This window comes from Leptidea sinapis, chromosome Z, assembly GCF_905404315.1.
Source record: "Leptidea sinapis chromosome Z, ilLepSina1.1, whole genome shotgun sequence".
In the NCBI taxonomy this organism is placed as follows: Eukaryota; Metazoa; Arthropoda; class Insecta; order Lepidoptera; family Pieridae; genus Leptidea; species Leptidea sinapis.
This window is the reverse complement of record NC_066312.1, coordinates 6,620,184-6,644,576: the sequence shown is the minus strand read 5'-3', so window position 1 is coordinate 6,644,576 and position 24,393 is coordinate 6,620,184. Positions and strand designations below refer to the sequence as shown.

Sequence of the window (24,393 nt, the reverse complement as noted above, 5' to 3'; positions counted from 1 at the left end):
ATGCAACTTCGAAGAGGACACCCACTCAGATATTTTGACCGAAATGCATTGGTATTCTTTATCACCTCCAAAAAAAAATGTTTATTTTTGGTAGGTATCATATACGCCAGAGATGCACAAGTAGTACTACTACTTAGTTTTCTCGTCAGCCTCCAGGTCTTCCTTAAAAGTTACTATTTATAATTTATTAACTTCACTTCACTTTACTGCACTTTGTCTATATAATTGGTTGAAATTTGATGAGAAAACTCTACCAAGCTACACCGTTTCAACACTTTATCTACACCCATGCTTTAAATCCTCTATTAAAGATTCTGAAACAGTTAGCTTATTGCCAACATTAAAACACCCAATGTTCTAATAACCATTACATCATCCAAACTAGTGTTGTAATGTTGTACTGAATTTCATAACAACCCTCCTGTTTTTTTTTTCGATCCCTTCATGCGCTAAGAGTTTCAACAGACAGCCACATTCTTATTGCTCAATGCGTGGTATCTGTATGAATTTCAAAAAAAGAACATTTTCGTTTATGCGCGTTCCACACTACCAGAACGTCGCGCGCCGTAAAAAAAATAGGTTATTCGAATCCCCGCTATTTTTCTTCGATATTTTTATTGTTTTGTTTACAAAAAATTAGGGATTCATTTTAAACGCTGCAAAACAACATTATATTCGAGTGAATTTTAATTATTGCACTATACAAAATGTAAATTACTACTAAAATAAATAATTGTTTCATTAATACTTAGTCACTTGTATATAATCAGTAATGAATGATATTAGGTTACTACTAGGACAGGTGTTTTAATGTTAGCAGTAAGCTAACTTTTCCAGAATCTTTTAGAGGATTCATATTCTGGGTGTAGATAGTCTTGTATGCAACTTTTGATAATTAGGTATTTAAAACACTCACGTGATACTATTATCACACTCGGCTTCGCCTCGTTGCATAAATAACTATAACCAACCGCAATCTATTTAAAGTATTTTGGATCAATAAAAAACATCGCATTTTATGAAAATTTTACCAGAATTTTAAACTGTTCGGCATTGTTTACTCTCAGTAGTTTTTAGTAACGCTTATTTCCTCCTTTAGCCGTTACACGAATAACTGCTTGCAATCTAGTACATCATGGTCTGATAGCATTTTTATGTCGCCAGTCATTGCAGCATTTAGAAGCTGGTCAAGGGTTTGTAATGGGGCACTAGACAACCTTAGGTATTCTATTCAGCTTAACCCCAAATGTGTTCTGCATGGCGGGCCTTGGTAAATCCGTATTGTTGGTTTGGAATTATTTTTAGTGCCCTATTTTTGTCATCAATTGGAGATAGGTCCATAATTTTCAATCGGGACTTTGCTAACTTTTGTGTCTACTACCATGTAAACAATATTTTATGACGGTACTTAAGTGACTTGAAATTTAGCACAGTTACTCAATTCGCAATGTAGACGATCACTAATATTATAAGATTGGAGGAACAAATATTACTGAAATTCTATCTAAAATGTTATTATAAAATCGAGTCAAAGAGAAGTGTACCTGGGTTAAGCTTAATTTTACAAATACTTTACTAAAATTGGTAATTGTACTATTATAATATATTCTTTGATATTGGTCACAATCTTGCCTAATCAATAATTAATAAACTTGGTGAACACAAAATGGAACGCTTCAATATAGCCTCAAACGTTTCTCTCGGATCTCTTATGCTTTACCCTACTGATATTAGGGAAGAAAAATGTATTATTCTCAAACTTGGAGTTATGTTATTATGAAACTTTCTAGTGGTGTTTTCACAGAGGTTTTTAAACAGGCAGTTATTATTCCGGTCTATAAAAGTGGTTACAAAAACAAACTTGTTGCTTCAAACTATAGATTGTAAGATCTTGAAAAAAATTGTTATTACCAGATATTACCAACGCAACGAACATGACGCGATCAACACAACGGCATTCTCCTCTTGCGGAATGCGGCCCGTAAGGCTGTAACTATACAGTGTTTGCCGTGTGGCAATCTGCGGCAAGACGTAACGCGTACTTGTTTTGTGAGCGACCAGGTCTACTCGAAAATCGACAACCATACATTCGGAACGATACGATAATCGCTACTACCCTACTCTAACAAATGTTAAAAAGACTAATTTTTGATTTTTTTTACGATGTTAGTGTGAATGAATTATGTGAAAACCTATAAAAAACAAAATGTTATCTGTGCTATGTCGCTGTTAAGTGTCAAAAGTCAAAACATAGTTTAGACACAAAGGACCATGCCACACTCTGCCCAAATGTTCAATACACATTCAAGAATTATGTAATAATACAAAACGTGCGAATAAATAAAATAAATCAAAAGTAACTCGACCCTTCTCATCGACTTCTTATTTGTCAGGCGGCCATTTGCAATTTGCATTACTTTCTACGCATAAAAGATCAATAAAACGACATAAATTACTTGGTAGTAAAAAAATCCTGTTGAATATGTAATTAATGTTTAAATATTTGGCGTATGTTTATTTATTTAATACACACCAGAAGACTCAAGAAATTGGCTTCACAATCAAAATAAAAGCACAACTACAACTTGAAACGATAATAGCAACGACAGCTTCGAAAACTTTCGACGACAGTGTCGGTGAGATTATCGTAAAAGTGATGTTTGATTATTGGTCAAATTCGAATTTTCGTCTCTGGCATTTTCAACTAAGAGTAGGGTTGGAACCGATAATATCGAATAATGTTTCGTTCGTTCAATCATCGTTTCAACATTGAATACGATGTAACTAAGAGTAGGATTCCTAGGTTAGTAGTGTAGGTTCTCCAACTATAAAAACTGAATTTTGTTTTCAGACACACCGACGAAGTCCGGAACTATATGAAATTTTCGTAAACTATTGAAATGAATGTCATAATTGTTATCCAACTAATTTGAAGAACTGCTAAAAGTTTTCTGAAATTGTTTCTCTCACACACAGAGTTTGCAAATAATCATCATTGCAGCTCAAGCTTTATTATTTCTACGATTTTGATAGCCTCAGGTTGACCTTAGATTGTAGCAAAACGAAATATATAAGAATACTAGCTGACCCAGCAAACGTTGTATTGCCGATATTAAAATCGCGATACAAAAGTAACTGTTGATCGTAGATGGGTGAAAATTTGAAGTCGTACGTATTTTTTAATGCTGACTAAAAAAAAATGTCAATAACTAGTACATTTATTTTTAGGATCTTTTGGTTTCAGTCTGATCTCATTTTCGAAATTGCATATCATTTGTTCACTCAGATTTAATGTCACTCGCAACATCACAGAACTTCACATAATTGACATGGAATATTTATATATAGATGAATTATTTGAATTGTGGTTTAGATGAATCATTGATTGCTTTATTATACTATAGATTTGCTAAGCATTAACCAGGCTTACCGTAACTTACAAGGTGGCAAAATACCAAACCTATATATTGTAAGGGAATTGTTCCAAAATGGGCCATGTCTTTGTACGTTTACTAAATATAACATTAGATTACAAAAATAAACTTCAGATTGTTTGATATTTCTCCTATTTGTCGTGTTCAAATTCAATCATTGAATTATTGTTGGCAATGCAACTGCTGTACCTACATCATTAGTTTTACGCGAGTAGTCACTCTTAACATGGGATGAATATTATATACAAGTTGAATATTAGGAATGTCAATTATTGTCAGAGGAGACAGTGAAAACTGACATACACAATATGTTTAGCCATCATTGCAATTGTCACCTTGATATATTTCTACATCAAACAAAAATGAACACACAAACTGGGTGTATTTTAGTGAAGTTTCGGGTCTTTTATATTCAATTCCAAGGTGATCTTTTTGTGCCCGGCGTACAAGGACGTGGCCCAGGGAAAGGGATCATACTATTCTGGAGATCTTAGGTTCTTATGCAGAAATAAAAAATATAATAACTTACCCATGGCGAAGATCAAGACATCCTGGTGTCATTGTTAGTGAAGAATCATTTGGCTCTTCAAGTTGTGCATGCCCATTCCTGCGTAGAAATGAACCTCTTCAAGTTGTGCATGCCCATTCCTGCGTTGAAATGAACAGTTTTATAAAATAAATAATTTATAAATAAATCTTGAATGGACTATGTCTAATATAACGCAATCAGCGTTTTCATTTAATTCAATCAATTAGGTATATTATAGCCTCCACAATGTAAGTTCTCATTTTATTCTTCCGGGCTTGCTGTTAGAACTGCAAATTTAAGATGTGATATAATTTCATGATTTGTGGGTCAGCCTTTAATTTTTTTAATAAATAATAATTATTAAGTTACACACCTATAACTAATTTAATGAGCCCAAAATTCATCTTGTCCTTTTATTCATAAATTTATACTATAATACACAAATCAGGTGTTGGGTTTTTGAGAAGAAATGAGCTGTATTTAGGCACTACTATCTCCATTTTCGTTAAATTTAAAATAATTAATTACTTTCTATGAAAATCACAATTTGAATTTTCATCTTGTCAAAATTCCTAAACGCAAGAACAAATATTTATAAATTTCTTATCAAGTGCCCGAAATAGTAAAAGTATCATAGTGATATCTTCAATAATGACGAACTTCCATTGCCTATTTCAAGCCCTCCAAGCCATTTATGTGATGAAAAGTAGATAATATGTCCTTGCCAAGGCTCTAAAACTGAATTTCATCAAAATCGGTTCAGTAGTCTGCGTTTGATAGCATGACAACAAACAAACTTACATTCACATTTATAATACATAGTAGGGATTAAGTATTTCAATTGTTAGATGCTGACTAGTGAGATGTGACAGTGAAAACTGACATACACATGCCATATAGAAAATCATTGCAAATGTTGTCTTGATATATTTCTAAATAAAAAAAAATATCAACATGCTGAAAACCCAGCAGGTCCTCAATGCATCCTGGTGTTGTTGTTGATGAAGAATCATCTTAAAGCTGTACACGACGTCCATTCCTGCTTTAAAATGATTGGAATGAAATTAGTGTAGGATTGTGCAGCAGTTGGAGGTTACATCAGGAATTGTCATGGTAGTGGTGCACGTCATTCAGTGCTCATGAACAAATATGATTATATTTATATGATCAGTGCAAAAAAAACTCAAATCAGATGATATCTAAACACTAAAATTATCGTGAATAGTGCGCAAAGTAAAAGGAATAAGCAAATAATTGGAAAAAAAAGTAATAATAAAGTAAGATAAGTTAACAATATACATATGTTTAACTACACAACATTACATCAACTCCCGGCTACATCAAGTGACACTTGATAAATGACACTAGCTATTAAAGGCATACTATCATGGATAAGTTATCAACTTTATTATGGAACAAAATATTGGAACTAACCTAACCTAACAGCACAAAACACAATCTACTTGTCAATAGACAAGAAATTAAAACCATTAACTAAAGAAATGGAAAAAGGTATATAGCTATGCAGGGGGACTGAGCGATACTTTTGTGAAAAAGGTAACTTTGTGTAAATATCCTATACATCGGCACAAGTCTATCAAGATACCATTCTTGAGAAGGTAGTGAAGCCCCTTAACAACACCCTGTTCAATAACCAAGAATAGTCGTTCCAGCAAGACTTGGCACCGTTACCTAGATATGGTCAGTTTTAGAGAGTAAGGCTTGCTCTAAACGCCATGATAATTTTGAGTCCCTAAAACAATCCATTTAAGGCAGTAAAGAATTTTCCCATGGAAAGAGTATGTGCTTCTATTAATTTCTAGCATCAACATTTAAAGTACTGTATTCCAGCTAATGAAGAGACTTCAAATAAGCTTTTTATATTTTAAATTGTTTTATATTTTTGCTGCTACTTAATAACAGGTGTGAATTCTTTATGAAATGCCTTTTGTTGGACTTAAATTTTCCAAACATTTACAATTGTAATTTATATTTTTTTTTATACCATCAGAAAGTAGATATATCAACTAACAAAAAGCCCCCAAACTTTTTGAAAAAAGCTGATATTTTGAAGTCAGAATTTTCGATTGAAAATTAGGGTGCTTTTTTGATATTAAGTTGACAAGTTTGCCGATTAACTTTTTGCCATTGAGGAAATCGAGATAAACCGTTTTTAACCGCCCTTTTCCACTTTCCGACCTCAGATCGCCCGTAATTTATTTTTCCCTTAATTTTTGCTATATTCTTGTCCTTTACCAATGGGTTTCATCCTACTGTAATTTTTTTTGGTTTCAATAATTACCGACCCTGGTCTATAACACACTGTAAAAGTAATAAATGTTATTTGCAATACAATTTTTTTTTTCTTTGTTTCAGTATTTACGGCAACAGCCCAGCAGCTCAGTCCCAAGGATTATTTATATCCAGATTTACCTAGATTATATCTTTAGTTTACAACATTTGGGTTGCCAGAATAAAAAAAAACTTGAACATAGGGCTCTTCCATGACTGTTTTAGCATAATAATAACTTGTATAGGATCACTATCCAAGTCAGACCATAGTCAATAGTTAATGTAAGTCTTAGTTAATATGTAAATATGGTTACAGAATGAGTAATAATTGTGATATTATTAAATAAGAATTAATATAAACTTGGCCAATTTAAATTAACTACATTTTTACTTGCCTAAGTGTCACTGAGAGCCTTTCTTCTGGATTGATATTAATCTTCATTGTTGTTTCCAAATGTGTTAAAGCAGGTTTCAAAATAATTAATGGAGTAACAGACATTTTATAAAACTTGAATATTTTATTTGGATATATTTTTAGAACTGAATGTTTAATATGAAAGAGACACTTTATGAAAGAATAGGATGAACTCAAAATTCTCTTTTTCTTCTTGTTCTTTTATATCTCAAGTACGAAACAATACACCGCAATCTTTGTACATCTCTACAGTTCCGCCGACATAATGATCGAAAGTGTGCGTCGAGTGTGTTGAGTCTATGTAATATCTGCCAGACATTTAGCGCGCAAGGCAGACTTTTTCTGTGCCGCAGACTCGGTAGCACAAAAAGTGTGTCATCTGAGATAGGCCCTAATAAAGATCAAATAGTTTAATATCTACTTACTGACTATTTTAGAGGTGGAAGACGAAACAAAGGTGATTCAGATTAAATATTCATATCTTCTTAAAATAGATTGACGCCAATCCGCGGGGTGAGATGCGTTTCAGTTGAAAGTAGCAAACAACCTCCTTAAAATAAAACCATTTTCAACTCCTAATTTGGGATGCGAAATTCTAATCCAGACCCTAAGATTTAATAGTTTAATATCTACTTACTGACTCTTGGAGAGGTGGAAGTCGGAACAATGGCGATTCAGATGATAATATATTCATGTCTACCTATAAAGATATGACGCCATTCCGCATTCCGCGAAGTTAGTGGGATGTCAATTGAAAGTAGTAAACAACCTACCTTTAATAAAATCCTTCAAGCAAACATCTAATCCAAATTGCAGACCGTAATTAAGAACTTATTGTATAATATCTACTTACTGAATACTGATTCTTGGTGAGGTAGGTCGAGGTGGGAACAATGGCGAATTCAGATGAAATATTCATGTCTTCTATCGAATTCAGACGCCATTCACAATTATATGTTTAAACGGTGATCATAATGTGATATATGACATTTTAAAGCTTTTTATCGTGATCGGAAATATAAATTTCTCACATTGAAATAATATTGCAAATACCTACTAGTGTTAACGAAAAATCTATCTGTATGTAGATTATTGATTTATTGATGTTCTCCAAAGAGAATATAAACACTAGTCACTACATTCAATATTCTCAGAGTAGGTATAACACGGAACACTATTACTCTGAAATGAGTCAAAGAGAATATAGTCAATACGTTGCGACTTGCAATAAGAATGAAGTATCATGACTATTGCGTGTGCTGTCAGCCAGGTCTACTCAAAAGTGACTTGTGGGCCTACCATGAACTCTTATTGCGATTCAATTGACAACTTAAAATGAACTGCTTTGTTATTTCGTACTACGACGTGATTAGAGCTATCTAATTTAGGTTGACGACAATTCAACTGATTAAATCGCAATGATGTCAATTGAATGTCAAAAATTATATCAATTGAATCGCAAACTGATTTAGTTTGTTCACTCATTCGTAGCATAGGTAATATTTCAACCTAAACAAAATAACAAAAATGAAAATACTAAGGACGAGGCAGTAAGGGCCCGGGCTATAGCCTGTTCGCAAGAACGAATTAAAAATATGTACCCTGTCGTCCTGTCAAATCAAACATCAATGGAGGTGCGTTCATAACACGTTATTTTTGCGAAAACACCTAAGCAAACATTTAATTTGTAATTTATAGAACTATATTTATTTATATTACTATTAATAAGTACAAAAAAAGGTTTCATGGTTTATAATTTCACGCAATAAAGCGCAATTTTAAAGTGTATTTTTAGTATTTTCTACGCAAAATTTCCGCTAAAAACATATTATTTTAGGTTTCGAAACGCAACGCATATGGTTCGAGTATGTGAGACAAACTTATGCAACGACTGTAGAGCGGACTCTCACATCGCGGACCACAGACAAATTTATTTCGTTCATTCTTCATTGGCGATCCAAACGCCATTCAATAAAAGGCACTTCATGGTACGAATTTTAGTGATTCAGTTTAGGCACCTAAACTGAACGACATCGGAATCGCATCGCTTATTAACAGTTGATGGTAGGCCCTCTGAAACAAAAAAAAGTAACCTTTTAGTGAAGAAAAAAAACACAGCGTTTAAAAATACCGGCTTAAAAAAAATAGCTAACTAAAAATTTAATTTAATACACCTCTTATGCAAAACTTTAATATTAATAAAATACTATTATTTATATGTGCTACCTATTTATAGTTTTTAAGCCGGTGCTTTTATTTTTTACTTTTTAGTGTCAGTTAATATAACAATAATATACAATCAACCTGAATGAAAACTCCTTCAAAAAAAGGGGTACACAAAAAGTAATTAAATCTATATAATTATACATGTAGACATAAATTTTCATATAAAATAGTCATAAAATGAAAACTACTGGGCTATGTAAAAATTTTATGGGATGACATCTATTCCGCATCGAACTAAAGAAGAATTATTACCGAAATTGGATCATAAATCTCAGAGTAATCGGTGTACATACAAATTAAAAATACCTATCAAATTGATAATCTTCTCCTTTTTGAATTCGGTTAAAAATAACGTTTAATTGTTTTTCTAAAGGAAACGTAAAAAAACCTGGTTATAAATTGATGGAATAGATATTGGTTGTATTAGCATACACAAATATGGATAGTCGACCTAGTTGGATATTCCATTTTAAGTCGCTTTTTAGCTACTTTTTCGAAATACCGGATATTATTGACACGTAAGAAAATATAACTTGCAAATGAAGAAAAGACGGACGGGATGCAGATGAACAAACGAATGAGCGAGTAAGCAAGTGTTTTAAAGCTATGAGTTTGTAGGTTGAATTAAACAACTGCTTGAGTAATTTGAGGAATATATTCAATTCAGGTACACTATATTTGTACAAAATCCTTTAAACTAATTAACCACTTACATTTCTAAATATAATAATTTAGAAATAACACACCAATACCAAAGCTTACATTTTGATTAATAGTAAAATATTTCATTTACTTAGAATTAATAATAATACAATGTGATCTAACTCAGTCTAACACTATTGCTGTCGCAGTTAAACATGTCATGCCGGCTGTTGCATTCCACAACCGCGGGTATCGACGATGGCGTGCCTCGTTCATTAAAACATCGAACGTGCAGTCGTTCTGTGAGGTCGTGTATCGCGGAGCATACGACTGGCGTATATGTGATTATAACTGCGGTCTTCGAGAGAACGTGACGATGCTTGTACTTTGATCAGTCATCTCGATTGCTGATGATCTGCATGATTCTTTGACTTATTTTACAGCATTATTAACCCTTTACGAGTCTATCCCTCTTCCGAGCTTCAAATCGGATGATTACCGAATGATTTACGCGCGAGAGTTTTTCTACGCGTATTATTTTGCGTATAGCATAAGAATGCTTATAGGTAGGATTATGTCAATGAATGTATCTGATCATTACAAATAAACATGGTATAAAGTTATACCTGAGAATAAATTGAGACTATGCAAAATGTTTACAAATAAACTTAAAATAGTATTTTACCGACTATACCGCTACATGAGTAAAAAACGGTACAGAGACTAAGCTTCATACAACCACGCGAAACGGCTGCACTTCTACAATGATCCGGGGCATGTGTGAGTGTCCACTTGCCGCTTGTTCTTGTTGCGTACGCGGCGAAAGTGGTTATAACCGGTTGACAATCGCACCGAGAGTTGACAAGAGTTAGTTAGTTAGCAACACACATATTGTTTTATAAAATGCAATCTTGAATATTTAAACATAAAAAGTGATATTATTGATATGGTTGTTTATTTAAACAAAACAAATCTTATACCTATATAGCTGCCCCGGCAAACGTTGTTTTGCCATATAAAGTATAATTCAGGCGATAGTTTTATAAGTAACAAAATATTGCCTATATTATAGCCTGTACATCATTTTGTTCTATTGTCAATAGTTTTTGCAGCGCACGCAAAAATAGGTTTTCGATTTTAACCTTGTGTTACAAAATAGCAATTTTATTACGGATCCCTAATTTTGAAAAAAAAAACATAGCCTATAGCCTTCCTCGATAAATGGACTACCCAACACTGAAAGAATCATTCAAATCGGACCAGTAGTACCAGAGATTAGCGCGTTCAAACAAACACTGCAGCTTTATAATATTAGTATAGATTTACAATACTGGTTGTTTATTGTACTGTACCTATGCATAAATAATACGAGAAAATAAAAATGTATGTTAACTATCCCAAGCTCTATAGGTAAGTAAGTATTTGATAATATATACTTATATTTTTTATAATCCTTTTGGTTACGGTAGGAGATTACATTACGGTATGTGTACCTACATCATTTTTTTTCACGGTGTGTCAACAATATTCATGTACTATTTTTAATTTATATCAAGTATAAACCATACTTAATAAGGGTGGAATAGTTTTGTTATAAAACATTTTAATTTGCAAGGCCGTTAGTCTTTACTCTTAGTAGTCTGTGCAGATGACGTGACAGAGTACTTTTAGCATAGTATACATAAATGTATCAGTATGGAAACTAAGTCTTGTTATTTTTCTAACCGACTTTAAAAAAGGAGTTTTGGAACGAAGTTCCTTATGGGGCGTTGCGGAGCGTAAAAAACTAAAAAGCGTAAGATTTTTATGAATAGTGTATTTATGATAGCTATACAGTATATAATGCAATATTATAGTCCACATGATGACTGTTATGTAATATCGATTCATCGATCGATTAATAACTCTTACATTACTCTAACAGTTACATTAAATAATAATTATACATGTAATAATATCATTGTAAGTTTAGAAGTCTGTCTCATACCTACAGGAAGTTAAATAGTGACCTCGAACTGATTGTTGATGAAGTTCAATGTGATATTCATGATTTAGACTTTAGAATGATGATGTACCTACGCCAGGCAGCCGTCCAATTGTAATATTTCGAAGGTTTGTAGCTCCGTTCCAATTTATTTAATTAATATTTCGTGTCTCCACTAAGACTATATTATGACGTGGAAACTTCATAAGCCGCGAAAACCAACTAAAAGGCCAATGCTTCTGTGACTCCTTCAGAACTGTAGAGTATGAGCAATGATCACTGACCAACAGGTGAATAAAAAAAGTGTGTGTATGGTTATGTATGCACGCAAGAAGTTATACTTCTTTGGCCTAACAAAAAAAAGTCCTTATAATTATTTATTCCTCGTGCTGTTTTGTTTGGAGAAAGACTAGTATTGTTTAAATCAAGCAAAGATGGCTTTGACAATTAATTATTAAATAACGAATACGGCTGTACGGGCTTGAACCCTTTGCCCATCCTATTAATGGACGAAGAAACCAAAAAAACCAACTTCACCCTGTTACTCTTGTGTTACAGTGCGCGCAACTTAAAATTTCACACTCATAATTTTTACATAACGCGCCTTAAGAACTTCAAAAACTTCTGAAAGTAAGAATAATTCTAAATGTTTTTTGGCAACGTAAACGCTTGCCCATGATATACTCGTTGGTCATGATTCATGCCTAATCAAACGGACAAAAGTCCACTTATGATAATATTATGTTTAGTAAGACTCAATCAATTTTATTATACCAATAGATGTGTCATATATATAGTCACAAAGTAAAGCACGCCAGGAGATTTCACTGCAAAATTTATACAACTAGTTACATAGTTTTTTTTACTTTCGCATCAATACCTATGCCAATATAACGTATCTGCAATGAAATAGGTACCTTCAGTTATGTTATGCCCACGCTAATAACATAACTGCTCTTTCTAATTAATTATATAATATCATCGGACATTTTAAAATAAGTAATTTTATAGCATAATATAAAACTTTTTAATAATATTTGTGTCATTAATTATAAAATATCATTAACTGCCCTACTTTTATCACTGAGGTGAAACTTATGTATCGACGTTCAACGGCGGTGACTCAAATACTGTATTTGACACCGTCACAGGTGATGAAAGCTGGATATATTGCTACGAACCCGAAACCAAAAGACAATCAGCTAAGTGGGTGTTTCCTTTCGAGGATCGGCCAACTAAGGTAAAGAAAGGAAGAAGTTTTCATGTCCCACTGTGTGCTTGTCGCGTCCTTTCACCAGTCTCATTCTGACAAGCGGGAGAGAAAGGGATGCGAATACTTGTCAATATTTGTAACACATTAAATTATGTATAAGGTTAAACAATCTCTAGATAGTATCTAACTGCTACTACCAATCTGTGTCTATCAAAACAGTAAACTGAACACGCCGTGACTGCGACATTGCCGTTCTGTTGTCGAGCGCGCGCAGTACCAGCGCCGCTTAGATTTGTATGAAAAAAACTAACGTGCCGGTGCTGTACCGCAGCAGGCCGTCAAGAAACGCATAAATTGAATTTTAGTATCTTCTAAGGGTAACTCAATGACCACTAGCATAATTGTTACCTACAAATTGTTATAAATATATTATGTGTATTTACATCCAGACACATATCAAATGACTATGTTTGCCAAACAAATATTTATTCCGGATGGGATTGAACATACGACCAGGGCCAACCTACTATACTTCTATTTAATGTAGTTGCATTACACCTTATACCTGCTAGAAATAAGGTGGGCTTCACAATAAAAGTCAAAATTTTTATTAAATCTTCTTTTATTTGATTACTTGACTCTACCACCGCTTCACAAACGAAATGGTGCTCCTGAAGGAGAAGAAGCGGCGCAAGAAACTCCTCATTGCACTCTTTTCAAAAACATGTTTCAACTTACATTTGTATATATAACAACATTGGTCTGAGAATAAACATTTGCTCGATATAATATCAGTAACAAAATGTATTATTGCCTATTTCTGTTGCTGTTAAATTTAATAAAAGGCAACAATCACCTGTTATCGGCCAAAAGTTTATTTCTTTATATCCACTCTTTTGCCTGAATAAATGTCAGCACACAATGTACCCAACATTAAAGATAGAACCTTGTCAACCTAGGACTTGAGATTTCACTTAAGCATTTATTAAAGCAAATGAGTGCTATTATCTAATGCATTACATCACAGTACTTGGTGTACTATATGGTTGTTAATATATTTGTATGTGTTATTTATATAAAATATTTATATAAAATAACACATTCATACAAATATAACATTGACATGGCCATGTCAAATTACATTTTCAATTTTGGTAGTCATACAGTTATTACATTTATGAAGATATCTCTTGAGATACCTTTTTTCTTTCTGTAATTATTTATTACAACTTCATTACTTTTAATTCTAATTCCTAAGACAACATAAACAACACTTATCCCCACAACATCTACTCTATATACTTTTAAACTGAACTGATGATGACAATTTGTATTTTTGTGTAAAATTTCTAAGTTCCAAGTTTATAAAGTTTGTACATTTACTATATTCAACTACACTTTGAATTATACACAACTGTGGGGATTTTTGCATTTCATATGCATTAATATACATTTCATTACAATCTTAGAATTGTCTCTATTGTGACGTTGTCCTCCTTCACTGCATAACTTGTTCCATTGAGTTCCATCATGCACCTTCAGACTTCATCCTTAAACAATTAGTAGTGACTATGTGTCATATGAACCTTGAAAATGCATATTATTAAGTTATTACACGGGAAATAGATCTGTTGGCGATTTTTTGGTATGTCACATCTAACACTGTTAGAGTGGTTGTAAAGAATTATTAATCTACAAGTACTAGATGGTAGATGGTGGTTAGCTAAATCACTTTAATAGAAAATAATAATAAATTGAAGAAAGTATTGTTAATTAAGTACAAATTTGGAATATGTAGTGTGATTACCAAACAAAAAAGTATTTAATTGTAAAAAAAAGCATCATTACACAGATAGAGGTCAAGTGACTGTAAAAAAATAAAATTGCAACCTGCACCGTAATGATTTTGAGCACAGACTGCAATAAAAATGACCATTTTCAAACAGTTTTACATTCATATGATATATGACATATTATAAATAATAAATGTATGCAAATTAAAACTTACAAAGTTTAAGGGCCCTTCACAATTTGATAAGTTGATACTCTGTATGGGTATCTGTGACATTCTGGACTGCGCCGTCTCATGTATGACTCATTCCGACTGCTGGCATTTCAGATAACGCACAACTGCTCCGAAAATAAGTATCTGAAATGAGTCAAATACAGTTAATAGTCTGGATATATCATAATTACCATTCCAAGTTTTTTCATAAATTTTATCACAAGAAATAAATTTTTTTTAAGATTATTATATTATACACTTATGAAAAATTTAACGGAACGCAAGAAAAATGTTTTAGTTTGTTGTTGTAATAATTGTGCCTACTGGCCACTAAAATAAATGAATCTTATAAAAAAAAGTAAGTTCTAGAATGTTTAAGTAATTATTGCATATGAAGTTTTTATCTGCTGCAAAAAATTTCTCAACGGTTAAATTTGAGTTTAGTTTGCTTTTTTTGATTGCCTTCTATATTGTTGTAGTTCCAATATGTCCATGAGTGTATGAAAATGATATTTGCCAGGAAAGGTATCATCGGAGGATTACTACTTGTCTTGCCATAAATAATGTTACAAAGAAAATAAATTTTTAGAAAAGACCCACTTTCCATTTACCACTCTATATAATTATCTTATAAGAATGACAGATTAGAAATTAAAGTCATCATTGCTTCTTTAACAGTATTTATGGCCAGGCTAAGTAAATTTACATGACAGCATTTAAAGTATTAAGATAACTAGATTCGTGAAAGAATAAATATTTAGCAAGGCCAGCATATGCTGGTGCATATACATATGTATATGCACTAAATTAAAAGCATTTTAAGTTAGAAAACAATTCTGTTCTACAATATGTACGGCAGTAAATATAACTTTTTTATTGGTAGTTACTGCAATGATAAATTGTGATAACAATCAAATTGTATTCCAGAATGAAGTTTCAGCTTCTACCTAACAATGAACCATGAATAAAAAGGGAATTCATTTGTCCCGTCTGATTCAATTGACAACCCATATGGCCCACTGGTTGGCGACTTTCACTTAATAAGGCTATGAATATGAATGTTTTGTATTGAATATTGCATTAAATATAATATGGTTGTCTGGCACCCATAGTACACACAGGCTATTCTTGATTATTGGATTCCAGTACGAAAGTTATATTTTATGCCGTACCAACAACTATAAAATGAATCAAATTATTGCCAGGTCTCTGTTCCATCAAAGTCTTCAGGCTGATATGCCGATGATGATGATCCTTTCCATTGGTGTTTGTTCTTCTGCCGTCATGCTAGTGCTCCCCATTCTTCAGCCATGGCAATGATCCGCAGTGTACTGGCATCTAGATGTAGTTGTTTGTAACCTGATGCTCGTACCTACTTTAAAAAATCTATATACACAAAATAAATTTGCAAAAAGCAACACTAGAGATTAGGTTAGTTTATTTTATTAAAACTATAATTCTTCCTTCTTCAATAAAACTTCTTTCCAATCTTCTTCATTTTATTCTGGTATGTTCACTTGGCCTTTAAGGATTTAAGTTTTAATCGACTTCAATCTTAGTTACTGTGCACTTTTCAGGTTTCTTTATTTTCAAAATAAGGCTGACAATTTGCGCAAAATGTGCCCAGTGCTCAATTTTATTTCAATTCTGACCATAGTATCAGGCAATGTGTAGATTAAGACATGCTGAAAACATTACTGGAATATCTGCAATATTAGTTAGGCATAAAACTAATCCTAGATCCAATTAAAGATTAAATAAATCATCATCTTAAATATAAATTATAATATATCTTTTGCATGGCACGGCACAAATAATATTAAGAGCACAATATTTCTTATAGTAATCAGGCAAAAAAAATGTTTAATTAAAACAGCACACATACACAATATCATATAACATAATAAATAGGATAACATAATAAATTACATAAATGACATTTCGATAAATAGGCATTCGCATAGCAATTTGCATAGCAATACGCAGTGCATCCGCGGAGCACTCGCCGATCCTCGCACCCACAGCCTCCTGACAGTCTTGCTGCTCCTGACAGCTTCAGCTGCTGATGACATCTGCTGAACGAATACAGGGGAAATATTCGCCGCAAAATTGCTACTGAGCTTGCGTGATTATGCGAGTGTCCATATAGTAGAGTGGCACCCAAGCCTACGTTCTAATTAGATATGCAACTTTTCGAAGAGGACACCCACACAGATATTTTGACCGAAATGCATTGGTATTCTTTATCACCTCCAAAAAAAAATTTTTATTTTTGGTAGGTTTCATATACGCCAGAGATGCACAAGTAGTACTACTACTTAGTTTTCTCGTCAGCCTCCAGGTCTTCCTTAAAAGTTACTATTTATAATTTATTAACTTCACTTCACTTTACTGCACTTTGTCTATTTAATTAGTTGAAATTTGATGAGAAAACTCTACCAAGCTTCACCGTTTCAACACTTTATCTACACCCATGCTTTAAATCCTCTATTAAAGATTCTGAAACAGTTAGCTTATTGCCAACATTAAAACACCTAATGTTCTAATAACCATTACATCATCCAAACTAGTGTTGTAATGTTGTACTGAATATCATAACAACACTCCTGTGTTTTTTTTTTCGATCCCTTCATGGGCAAAGAGTTTCAACAGACAGCCACATTCTTATTGCTCAATGCGTGGTATCTGTATGAATTTCAAAAAAAGAACATTTTCGTTTATTTCGTACATTCGCGTTCCACACTACCAGAACGTCGCGCGCCGTAAAAAAAATAGGTTATTCGAATCCCCGCCATTTTTCTTCGATATTTTTATTGTTTTGTTTACAAAAAATGAGGGATTCATTTTAAACGCTGCAAAACAACATAATATTCGAGTGAATTTTAATTATTGCACTATACAAAATGTAAATTACTACTAAAATAAATAATTGTTTCATTAATACTTAGTTACTTGTATATAATCAGTAATGAATGATATTAGGTTACTACTAGGACAGGTGTTTTAATGTTAGCAGTAAGCTAACTTTTCCAGAATCTTTTAGAGGATTGATATTCTGGGTGTAGATAGACTTGTATGCAACTTTTGATAATTAGGTATTTAAAACACTCACGTGATACTATTATCACACTCGGCTTCGCCTCTTTGCATAAATAACTATAATCAACCGCAATCTATTTAAAGTATTTTGGATCAATTAAAAACATCGCATTTTATGAAAATTTTACGAGAATTTTAAACTGTTCGGTATTGTTTACTCTCAGTAGTTTTTAGTAACGCTTATTTCCTCCTTTAGCCGTTACACGAATAACTGCTTGCAATCTAGTACATCATGGTCTGATAGCATTTTTATGTCGCCAGTCATTGCAGCATTTAGAAGCTGGTCAAGGGTTTGTAATGGGGCACTAGACAACCTTAGGTATTCTATTCAGCTTAACCCCAAATGTGTTCTGCATGGCGGGCCTTGGTAAATCCGTGTTGTTGGTTTGGAATTATTTTTAGTGCACTATTTTTGTCATCAATTGGAGATAGGTCCATAATTTTCAATCGGGACTTTGCTAACTTTTGTGTCTACTACCATGTAAACAATATTTTATGACGGTACTTAAGTGACTTGAAATTTAGCACAGTTACTCAATTCGCAATGTGGACGATCACTAAAATTATAAGATTGGAGGAACAAATATTACTGAAATTCTATCCAAAATGTTATTATAAAATCGAGTCAAAGAGAAGTGTACCTGGGTTAAGCTTAATTTTACAAATACTTTACTAAAATTGGTAATTGTACTATTATAATATATTCTTTGATATTGGTCACAATCTTGCCTAATCAATAATTAATAAACTTGGTGAACACAAAATGGAACGCTTCAATATAGCCTCAAACGTTTCTCTCGGATCTCTTATGCTTTACCCTACTGATATTAGGGAAGAAAAATGTATTATTCTCAAACTTGGAGTTATGTTATTATGAAACTTTCTAGTGGTGTTTTCACAGAGGTTTTTAAACAGGCAGTTATTATTCCGGTCTATAAAAGTGGTTACAAAAACAAACTTGTTGCTTCAAACTATAGATTGTAAGATCTTGAAAAAAATTGTTATTACCAGATATTACCAACGCAACGAACATGACGCGATCAACACAACGGCATTCTCCTCTTGCGGAATGCGGCCCGTAAGGCTGTAACTATACAGTGTTTGCCGTGTGGCAATCTGCGGCAAGACGTAACGCGTACTTGTTTTGTGAGCGACCAGGTCTACTCGAAAATCGACAACCATACATTCGGAACGATACGATAATCGCTACTACCCTACTCTAACAAATGTTAAAAAGACTAATTTTTGATTTTTTTTACGATGTTAGTGTGAATGAATTATGTGAAAACCTATAAAAAACAAAATGTTATCTGTGCTATGTCGCTGTTAAGTGTCAAAAGTCAAAACATAGTTTAGACACAAAGGACCATGCCACACTCTGCCCAAATGTTCAATACACATTCAAGAATTATGTAATAATACAAAACGTGCGAATAAATAAAATAAATCAAAAGTAACTCGACCCTTCTCATCGACTTCTTATTTGTCAGGCGGCCATTTGCAATTTGCATTACTTTCTACGCATAAAAGATCAATAAAACGACATAAATTACTTGGTAGTAAAAAAATCCTGTTGAATATGTAATTAATGTTTAAATAATTGGCGTATGTTTATTTATTTAATACACACCAGAAGACTCAAGAAATTGGCTTCACAATCAAAATAAAAGCACAACTACAACTTGAAACGATAATAGCAACGACAGCTTCGAAAACTTTCGACGACAGTGTCGGTGAGATTATCGTAAAAGTGATGTTTGATTATTGGTCAAATTCGAATTTTCGTCTCTGGCATTTTCAACTAAGAGTAGGGTTGGAACCGATAATATCGAATAATGTTTCGTTCGTTCAATCATCGTTTCAACATTGAATACGATGTAACTAAGAGTAGGATTCCTAGGTTAGTAGTGTAGGTTCTCCAACTATAAAAACTGAATTTTGTTTTCAGACACACCGACGAAGTCCGGAACTATATGAAATTTTCGTAAACTATTGAAATGAATGTCATAATTGTTATCCAACTAATTTGAAGAACTGCTAAAAGTTTTCTGAAATTGTTTCTCTCACACACAGAGTTTGCAAATAATCATCATTGCAGCTCAAGCTTTATTATTTCTACGATTTTGATAGCCTCAGGTTGACCTTAGATTGTAGCAAAACGAAATATATAAGAATACTAGCTGACCCAGCAAACGTTGTATTGCCGATATTAAAATCGCGATACAAAAGTAACTGTTGATCGTAGATGGGTGAAAATTTGAAGTCGTACGTATTTTTTAATGCTGACTAAAAAAAAATGTCAATAACTAGTACATTTATTTTTAGGATCTTTTGGTTTCAGTCTGATCTCATTTTCGAAATTGCATATCATTTGTTCACTCAGATTTAATGTCACTCGCAACATCACAGAACTTCACATAATTGACATGGAATATTTATATATAGATGAATTATTTGAATTGTGGTTTAGATGAATCATTGATTGCTTTATTATACTATAGATTTGCTAAGCATTAACCAGGCTTACCGTAACTTACAAGGTGGCAAAATACCAAACCTATATATTGTAAGGGAATTGTTCCAAAATGGGCCATGTCTTTGTACGTTTACTAAATATAACATTAGATTACAAAAATAAACTTCAGATTGTTTGATATTTCTCCTATTTGTCGTGTTCAAATTCAATCATTGAATTATTGTTGGCAATGCAACTGCTGTACCTACATCATTAGTTTTACGCGAGTAGTCACTCTTAACATGGGATGAATATTATATACAAGTTGAATATTAGGAATGTCAATTATTGTCAGAGGAGACAGTGAAAACTGACATACACAATATGTTTAGCCATCATTGCAATTGTCACCTTGATATATTTCTACATCAAACAAAAATGAACACACAAACTGGGTGTATTTTAGTGAAGTTTCGGGTCTTTTATATTCAATTCCAAGGTGATCTTTTTGTGCCCGGCGTACAAGGACGTGGCCCAGGGAAAGGGATCATACTATTCTGGAGATCTTAGGTTCTTATGCAGAAATAAAAAATATAATAACTTACCCATGGCGAAGATCAAGACATCCTGGTGTCATTGTTAGTGAAGAATCATTTGGCTCTTCAAGTTGTGCATGCCCATTCCTGCGTAGAAATGAACCTCTTCAAGTTGTGCATGCCCATTCCTGCGTTGAAATGAACAGTTTTATAAAATAAATAATTTATAAATAAATCTTGAATGGACTATGTCTAATATAACGCAATCAGCGTTTTCATTTAATTCAATCAATTAGGTATATTATAGCCTCCACAATGTAAGTTCTCATTTTATTCTTCCGGGCTTGCTGTTAGAACTGCAAATTTAAGATGTGATATAATTTCATGATTTGTGGGTCAGCCTTTAATTTTTTTAATAAATAATAATTATTAAGTTACACACCTATAACTAATTTAATGAGCCCAAAATTCATCTTGTCCTTTTATTCATAAATTTATACTATAATACACAAATCAGGTGTTGGGTTTTTGAGAAGAAATGAGCTGTATTTAGGCACTACTATCTCCATTTTCGTTAAATTTAAAATAATTAATTACTTTCTATGAAAATCACAATTTGAATTTTCATCTTGTCAAAATTCCTAAACGCAAGAACAAATATTTATAAATTTCTTATCAAGTGCCCGAAATAGTAAAAGTATCATAGTGATATCTTCAATAATGACGAACTTCCATTGCCTATTTCAAGCCCTCCAAGCCATTTATGTGATGAAAAGTAGATAATATGTCCTTGCCAAGGCTCTAAAACTGAATTTCATCAAAATCGGTTGAGTAGTCTGCGTTTGATAGCATGACAACAAACAAACTTACATTCACATTTATAATACATAGTAGGGATTAAGTATTTCAATTGTTAGATGCTGACTAGTGAGATGTGACAGTGAAAACTGACATACACATGCCATATAGAAAATCATTGCAAATGTTGTCTTGATATATTTCTAAATAAAAAAAAATATCAACATGCTGAAAACCCAGCAGGTCCTCAATGCATCCTGGTGTTGTTGTTGATGAAGAATCATCTTAAAGCTGTACACGACGTCCATTCCTGCTTTAAAATGATTGGAATGAAATTAGTGTAGGATTGTGCAGCAGTTGGAGGTTACATCAGGAATTGTCATGGTAGTGGTGCACGTCATTCAGTGCTCATGAACAAATATGATTATATTTATATGATCAGTGCAAAAAAAAACTCAAATCAGATGATATCTAAACACTAAAATTATCGTGAATAGTGCGCAAAGTAAAAGGAATAAGCAAATAATTGGAAAAAAAAGTAATAATAAAGTAAGATAAGTTAACAATATACATATGTTTAACTACACAACATTACATCAACTGACACTTGATAAATGACACTAGCTATTAAAGGCATACTATCATGGATAAGTTATCAACTTTATTATGGAACAAAATATTGGAACTAACCTAACCTAACAGCACAAAACACAATCTACTTGTCAATAGACAAGAAATTAAAACCATTAACTAAAGAAATGGAAAAAGGTATATAGCTATGCAGGGGTGACTGAGCGATACTTTTGTGAAAAAGGTAACTTTGTGTAAATATCCTATACATCGGCACAAGTCTATCAAGATACCATTCTTGAGAAGGTAGTGAAGCCCCTTAACAACACCCTGTTCAATAACCAAGAATAGTCGTTCCAGCAAGACTTGGCACCGTTACTTAGATATGGTCAGTTTTAGAGAGTAAGGCTTGCTCTAAACGCCATGATAATTTTGAGTCCCTAAAACAATCCATTTAAGGCAGTAAAGAATTTTCCCATGGAAAGAGTATGTGCTTCTATTAATTTCTAGCATCAACATTTAAAGTACTGTATTCCAGCTAATGAAGAGACTTCAAATAAGCTTTTTATATTTTAAATTGTTTTATATTTTTGCTGCTACTTAATAACAGGTGTGAATTCTTTATGAAATGCCTTTTGTTGGACTTAAATTTTCCAAACATTTACAATTGTAATTTATATTTTTTTTTATACCATCAGAAAGTAGATATATCAACTAACAAAAAGCCCCCAAACTTTTTGAAAAAAGCTGATATTTTGAAGTCAGAATTTTCGATTGAAAATTAGGGTGCTTTTTTGATATTAAGTTGACAAGTTTGCCGATTAACTTTTTGCCATTGAGGAAATCGAGATAAACCGTTTTTAACCGCCCTTTTCCACTTTCCGACCTCAGATCGCCCGTAATTTATTTTTCCGTTAATTTTTGCTATATTCTTGTCCTTTACCAATGGGTTTCATCCTACTGTAATTTTTTTTGGTTTCAATAATTACCGACCCTGGTCTATAACACACTGTAAAAGTAATAAATGTTATTTGCAATACAATTTTTTTTTTCTTTGTTTCAGTATTTATGGCAACAGCCCAGCAGCTCAGTCCCAAGGATTATTTATATCCAGATTTACCTAGATTATATCTTTAGTTTACAACATTTGGGTTGCCAGAATAAAAAAAAACTTGAACATAGGGCTCTTCCATGACTGTTTTAGCATAATAATAACTTGTATCCTATACAAGTCAGACCATAGTCAATAGTTAATGTAAGTCTTAGTTAATATGTAAATATGGTTACAGAATGAGTAATAATTGTGATATTATTAAATAAGAATTAATATAAACTTGGCCAATTTAAATTAACTACATTTTTACTTGCCTAAGTGTCACTGAGAGCCTTTCTTCTGGATTGATATTAATCTTCATTGTTGTTTCCAAATGTGTTAAAGCAGGTTTCAAAATAATTAATGGAGTAACAGACATTTTATAAAACTTGAATATTTTATTTGGATATATTTTTAGAACTGAATGTTTAATATGAAAGAGACACTTTATGAAAGAATAGGATGAACTCAAAATTCTCTTTTTCTTCTTGTTCTTTTATATCTCAAGTACGAAACAATACACCGCAATCTTTGTACATCTCTACAGTTCCGCCGACATAATGATCGAAAGTGTGCGTCGAGTGTGTTGAGTCTATGTAATATCTGCCAGACATTTAGCGCGCAAGGCAGACTTTTTCTGTGCCGCAGACTCGGTAGCACAAAAAGTGTGTCATCTGAGATAGGCCCTAATAAAGATCAAATAGTTTAATATCTACTTACTGACTATTTTAGAGGTGGAAGACGAAACAAAGGTGATTCAGATTAAATATTCATATCTTCTTAAAATAGATTGACGCCAATCCGCGGGGTGAGATGCGTTTCAGTTGAAAGTAGCAAACAACCTCCTTAAAATAAAACCATTTTCAACTCCTAATTTGGGATGCGAAATTCTAATCCAGACCCTAAGATTTAATAGTTTAATATCTACTTACTGACTCTTGGAGAGGTGGAAGTCGGAACAATGGCGATTCAGATGATAATATATTCATGTCTACCTATAAAGATATGACGCCATTCCGCATTCCGCGAAGTTAGTGGGATGTCAATTGAAAGTAGTAAACAACCTACCTTTAATAAAATCCTTCAAGCAAACATCTAATCC

General features: G+C 32.8%; 1 protein-coding gene and 3 long non-coding RNA genes across 13 annotated transcripts in view; 1 reads left to right on the top strand and 3 right to left on the bottom strand.

The window, feature by feature from the left end:
• LOC126978296 (alpha-tocopherol transfer protein-like) overlaps positions 1-13,350 on the top strand; it is a 47,573-nt gene extending 34,223 nt beyond the window's left edge. The window contains exon 10 of the transcript XR_007732579.1: positions 12,436-13,350. The gene's annotated coding sequence lies outside the window, so the exon portion shown is untranslated. The remainder of the gene's footprint in view (positions 1-12,435) is intronic.
• LOC126978308 (uncharacterized) overlaps positions 1-24,393 on the bottom strand; it is a 28,307-nt gene that overhangs the window by 3,586 nt on the left and 328 nt on the right. For 3 of the 9 annotated variants that reach the window (XR_007732585.1, XR_007732580.1, XR_007732584.1), the window contains exon 2: positions 3,964-4,082. This is a non-coding gene — a long non-coding RNA (uncharacterized LOC126978308). Of the gene's footprint in view, positions 1-3,963; positions 4,083-7,523; positions 7,722-13,339; positions 14,286-14,743; positions 14,885-15,912; positions 16,816-20,899; positions 21,019-24,393 lie in introns of those variants that run through there. The other 6 variants (XR_007732581.1, XR_007732586.1, XR_007732583.1 and 3 more) reach the window with 4 other exon arrangements.
• On the bottom strand, positions 4,917-7,327 carry LOC126978327 (uncharacterized). Its single transcript, XR_007732611.1, has 3 exons — positions 7,308-7,327; positions 7,096-7,220; positions 4,917-5,005 (listed from the first exon to the last, which is right to left on the bottom strand). It is a non-coding gene; the product is annotated as an uncharacterized LOC126978327 (long non-coding RNA).
• On the bottom strand, positions 21,853-24,366 carry LOC126978326 (uncharacterized). 2 transcript variants are annotated; one of them, XR_007732609.1, is made up of 3 exons: positions 24,224-24,366; positions 24,012-24,136; positions 21,853-21,941 (listed from the first exon to the last, which is right to left on the bottom strand). It is a non-coding gene; the product is annotated as an uncharacterized LOC126978326 (long non-coding RNA). The 2 variants fall into 2 exon arrangements; XR_007732610.1 differs by having other exon boundaries at positions 21,853-21,938.